This window comes from Etheostoma spectabile, unplaced genomic scaffold (genome assembly GCF_008692095.1).
Source record: "Etheostoma spectabile isolate EspeVRDwgs_2016 unplaced genomic scaffold, UIUC_Espe_1.0 scaffold00001268, whole genome shotgun sequence".
NCBI lineage: Eukaryota > Metazoa > Chordata > Actinopteri > Perciformes > Percidae > Etheostoma > Etheostoma spectabile.
Genome location: NW_022602718.1, coordinates 46,848 through 52,748, shown reverse-complemented (window position 1 = coordinate 52,748; position 5,901 = coordinate 46,848). Strand labels below are relative to the sequence as shown.

Sequence of the window (5,901 nt, the reverse complement as noted above, 5' to 3'; positions counted from 1 at the left end):
CTGGAGCAATTATTGTAGAGAATAAGTAGGCTGACACTGAAGTATTGAGACAACAGTGACTGAAAATCTAATTCAATCTACATATCGGTCTTCTTAAAGATCTAAATAGATTTTCTCACCTCACAGTCATCTGGAGTATGTAACCATTAGCTTCTATCCCTCTGAACCCTGAGTGACAATCACTCTGTAGTGAATGAGATGCAGTTCCCCCCCCCCCCCAGTCTAACCAAGACTAGACTCTCAGGGATCATTTCTAAAGTTTCTGACTTGAGAAATGGGTTTCTAAAGTGTTTGGTCTCGCTGACCACAATGATGAGTCGTGATATTTCTTTCTGAGCATAAAGCTGACAGAGAGTAATGATTCACTTCATATACTCTCTGTCATTGATGATTGGTCTTTGACTCTTTATGAAGGATTGAGAAAGGGAATATGATGAGTGATAGTAGCAGATATGTGGACAACTAATACAATTAAAGATAAAAATATAAAGTTTTCTAATTAAATACAGTTATTGCCAATATTGAAGTATTTGTCTTGTCCATGGTGGACATGGTGTTTGGAAGAGGTCTACTGATCTCAAAGATCAGCACCTAGTGATGGCAGTCGGACCCTGAAGCTTCGATACGGGCTTCAAACCCTGAACTACAACTCCATTTGAACCACTGGTCCAAAGGTTGCTTTGGTACGGGAGAACCACGTGACACATGACGTCTGAAGCAGTAACTGCTTCATTCTCTGAATGAATCAGCTGAGTGGTTTGCAGCGCCACTGCCACACAGAGAACAGTCAGTTGCTGCCACGGCAACTGGCAAAACTGTTTTTATGCACGCTGGCGTCATCCGTTCCCTCTGAATGAATTTTCTCTAAATGTGGAGAGGTTGTGAGCAAAAAAAGAAACAGGGTCAGTCCAAAAATGTGGAAAAAAGAACATTGGAGGGAAAATGATGGATGAGGTTCCGTATCAAGTTATGGGTGTCCCTTTTAGAGAGGGAGGGGATAGGAGGGGGATCAGAGGGAAAGGTAAGGATCCACTACTTGGTTTCTGTCTGATCCCCTTGTTCTCTGAGTTCCTCCCAGACGGAGTGAAGGGGAGTCCAGTTTACGAGGGATGTTTGTGCTGCTTTATTGCTTTGTTATGTGCCTTGTGGCATTTTCTTGCATTGCAGTTGTATTAATCTTCTAAATAATACAGTAGTAGTGCATTACTATTGGGTTTCAATTTTTACTTCATCACATATGGTGAAATATGTTTGTTGATATAATGAGTAATTATAGGATTTGTACAACCTTCCTGCACAGATGCAGACTTAGTGGAGGACTTTCATTACCTAATTATATTTTTAATAAATAACATAATTAATTCCACTCAGAGGTAAGAACCATTACTTTATATTTTCGCTCAAGCTGAGAACTTCTCCACATGTGTTGAATGTCTCTGAATTAGGAAAACATTTTTAATAAAAAAACAATATGAGCATAAAGCCAGCTTCTGCCATGAGTCAAATAGAATAACATTGTTCACTATTAATTTAAGAACAGTTTTTAAGTCATGCTGTTTTAAAAGAATAAAAACTGACTCAACTTCACTTGTAAAATGTCAAGAACTCAAGTTTAATTTTACAAAAATGACAAAGCAATGAATTTGAAAGATGCCAGTGTTAGTATATATGACAGTGCTTTAATGTTTGATGTGTGTTGTGTTCTGTTTCAAAGCCAGTCGAGGTCGACTTCGTCGCCTTCAGAATGCCTTTGCTTGTTGCTGCATCCGACACACTCTCCTGGGGCCTCCACTGGGAAAGGACAGTTTTTGCATCTGGGCAGTTGGGGGTCCACTCCTGCTTGGCAATCCAGGAAGTCATTCTGCTTTCAGAAGGTAGACGCCTGGAGAATGTTGCTGTGGAAAGTTTCTCCCCATTTATTCAAATGATTCAGGTAAGGAAACCATCACTTAGTCAACTATGACATTTTAGATGTATACTGGAATACTTCCAAAGTATAGTTTGGTCCTCATATCCCGCTGCTCTGCCCTCCATTTATCATAGCAGCAGCGGTCATGTATCCCTGTGAGGTGGGCCCGCTTGGTCTTCTTAGGGACCCCCCAGTGATGGTCACAGGAAACTCTTTGGTTAGCAGCTGAAATGCAGTCTGCTCATCCATCCTTTGTGGAGTAAAGGAAGCTGCAACCCCTCTGGAACGCTTTGCACTCGGTTCCTTTTCAGAGCTAAAGAACAAAGGAATACAATTAGAATATGCATGCAACCAAATTAAATGTATTTAAAGTAAAACAAAAGTAAATTAATATGGCAATGTCATTGCTGTATATTTAATGTAATGTATTCAAGAAAACCTAGTTACAACATATTTAAAAAGGCAAAGTTAAGATGAACTCACTCTTATCTCCAACTACTTCTTTCATGATCAAATAAGCTTCTTTTACTCGATCCATCTGGGCCTTGCTGTAGTTCTTATTGGCTGTCACATTGGTGGGAGACGGGTACGTCTCAACTAGACCCTGCTCCGTGGTGTTTCTCGAACCTTTGACGGCGGTCTTAGAGGTCCGCCTGGAGGTAGATGGTTGAGCCGATGGAGCAGTTGGAGGAACGGGAGAGGAAGGGCCAGGAGGAGAATCTGTTAAGTTCCTAACAAAAAAAACTCTCTTCTTCATCTCTGCGACAAGAAGACTACGGTCACAGTCATCTCGGACCATTTTCTTGAGGTCTCCATAATCGCATGCTGTCGCATTACAAAGAACTTTTTAGCTTCAGCAACATCTTCATCTTCATTCTTAGATGAACTGGCAAGCTCTGCTGAGGCTTCAAGCAGTACTTGCAGACCAGAAAGTGACTATTCCTAAAATAAAAAAGGGAATTAGAAATACATCCATTTAAAAATGAGAGAATTTGCCAGCATCACCACAAACAATTAGTCCTACTTACTCAGAAGAAGACATGGTCAAATCCAAAAGGTACAGGATACAGATGATGTGTAAGGAAGTAGCAGATATCTCACTGTGCACACAGAGTCTGCACATTCAGCTAACTGGAAATGACTTGAAGAAGGTTGGATTTAACCTGTGCCTGGCCTTAAACAACACTCAGGGGGCTGGGCTTGTTTCAACCAATAACTGGGGCTTCAGGGTGTAATGCTCAACTATGATAGGACATACTTTCCCCAGCATTTTATATCATAATAGACCAATATAAGGACAATACCTACCAAGTATGTAAAACACAGCAACTGACCAAGACCAATTGGCCAAAACAAAGGTGGTCAGGTGCTAAGTGCTAAGCCAAACATGTGCAGCATCAAACTGCATTCTGGGCCATTAAACAGCAATCAGCAAGGCATTCCAATGGTACATTGAGAAGTTAGAATTTATTGGTTCATTTCCCTCTGAATTAGAAAACATGTTAGATTGGAAATAGCACAAGTAGAGCTTAAAGCCAGCTTCTGCCATGAGTCAAATCCAGCTAAGATGAAAAATATGACAGATGACCAAAGTTAAAAACATCTAAACACTTGTTCTTTTCTTGATACATTTTTTTCAGGAAAAATATGAATTCAGATTTTCAATAATGTGAAGAAGAAAAGATTACCATTTTCCATAAATGATGACTGAATGTCGGATGTGGACTGAACCACTCAGCTGTAGTTAGTTACCTGCCTTTGAAAAATGAAAACAAGAAGAATCCCAATCAAATTAACACTTCCTTCTTTATTTCTATTTCTGAAACATGAAAAGATCCCAGAGGGAGGTCAGAGGTCAAATGATTTGGACTTCCAATGGTTGAATCTGCTGGTCATAGAATACACTGGCTCTGCAAACTATATGACATGTCAATGCACCCCCACCATAGGTGTGTGTGTGGGATGAAATATCCAGACAAAAAAGAAATAAAATCTATCCTGTTAAAAAGTTCCAAAAAGGTTTCTGAACACCCCCCTGTGCCGTGATGCTGGAGCAGGTCTTGTTTCAGTCTTAGAATCTGAATGTGTCCCTCCACTGAGTCAGAATATGTGATGCTGTCTCTGGACACCAGTGCACATTGTCCCACCTTGTTTGAAACTTCCCTGCTGCTAATTTGGGAAGGTGTGGCAGTCGACTGATTGCTAGGTTTATTTCCCTCAGAGTGCTTTTTTGTCTGGCTGGTAAAGCATTAGAGAAATTAATCAATGGAGTTACTATTTGTGCATTTGGAAACTTTTCAGTGCCAACCTTGTAGACTGCTGTTAGCTGGGCCTGGCCTGCTCTGGATCCGTCTTTTTGTCATTTAGTCCGAATGAGAGGATGACCTTCTGGACTTGGTTTGAATATGGGGCTTTTTCCAAAATGTGCAGTGCATGGCCTAATTTAGCTCCTGGATAAGAGTCCACCTGTACTCTGTTGTCAAAGCATTCTGGTAACCTTCCTAAGTTGGAGTCTCCAATAATTAAAACTGGCCTGTGGACTACTAAGTTCCAATTTTGGATTTTATCATTAAAATGCTCATGCCTTTGAAATAGTGGCTTTTCCACCATTTGATGCACTGTGTCCAGTTCTTCCCTCAGCTCTTTTCCAACCCTTTCTGTCACATCTGTTTTAAAATCTGCCAAGTCCCGTTTGGTAAAGTGAACAGCTAGAGACCAGGCCTCCCTCCAGTTTGTTGTCCTGACATTAGTTTTTAAGCTGGTTAAACTGTCTTCTATAACCTCCTCAAAATGTCTAGCTATTAGTGAGATTGTAGCTTTAGTCCAGTTTTTAGCGACTAGATCGTGCACTTCACCGTGCTCTGGTTTAGTTTGGACAGCGTTCCTAAGGTGGTCATGGGCGCGTCTTAAATCCCCGTCAAATGTAAGGCAATAGTCCAGGTGGTGATGGGCCTTTAAGTAGTTTTTGAAGGTTTTGATTAGCACTTTTCTCTCTGCCATATTTACTACTTGTAAGATTTGAGCCAAACTGCTAAAAGGTCCGTCCCCAATATGTAGGTAGTCCCTTAGTATAATGGCTCCTGTTATCACCGCAGGGTTTCCCGAGCCAAAGCAGCTAAGTCTCCTAAAGTCAAAGGTCCAGTCAAGGTCAAAGCTGGATTTAGCTATTAAAACAGCTGTTTTTCTTCTTGAAGTAGGACAGCAGGCTGCTCTGGTCTTCTCTCTGGAAAGATGATGTCAGTTGGTCCCAGCAGTCCCTGGGGAGTGGGGCTTTGGGCTGGGCTGAGAGGAAGCTTAAGTACCCTGTTTGGCTGGGGAGGGGGGAGTTGGGATGTTTCAACACCGTCTCTGATTTGGCAGAATCTTCTGAAAACTTGTCTTTCTTTTTAAATGCTTAAACTGGAAGAATGAATTGGTTTATTTAGTTGAATTTAATTCTATATCATTTTTCAACAGTATGTAACAGAACATATTAGCTTGATACATGTCTAGATTAATTCACAGCTAAACTTTACTTCAAGGAACATTATTAAAGTTTAGCTAGATTCACAGCACCAGTGTCTACTTAAGTGACATAGGCAATATGTCAGTTAAGTAGAAACTGTAAAAGATAGATAGATAGATAGATAGATAGATAGATAGATAGATAGATAGATAGATAGATAGATAGATAGATAGATAGATAGATAGATAGATAGATAGATAAATGAGAGAATAAAAAGTAAGAGATTTGAAAACACATCCCATTGGAAAGCCACTACATAAAGCAACATGAAGACATGAGTGATTGCCGAGCTGTAGAGGACCCTAGATGAGGAAGAGATGTAGAGGCAGCTTTAAAGTTCCTCTGTGATACAGTCAGCTTGTTTCATATCACAAAGAAATGTCTTTTTAAACCTTAAACCTTTTAAAAGGAGTTGATTTCAACGAGCTGGGACATAATCTGAGAAACTCCAGCTCTAGTGATGAACTTCTTGACAAAGGGGGCCAGG

The 5,901-nt window shown here is 40.5% G+C and overlaps 1 non-coding gene across 1 annotated transcript; it reads left to right on the top strand.

Annotated features, from left to right (window-relative positions):
* The first annotated feature begins 228 nt into the window (after positions 1 to 228).
* LOC116674894 (small nucleolar RNA U3) lies at positions 229 to 442 on the top strand. The gene has a single exon (XR_004328235.1). It is a non-coding gene; the product is annotated as a small nucleolar RNA U3 (small nucleolar RNA).
* The last annotated feature ends 5,459 nt before the right edge of the window (positions 443 to 5,901 follow it).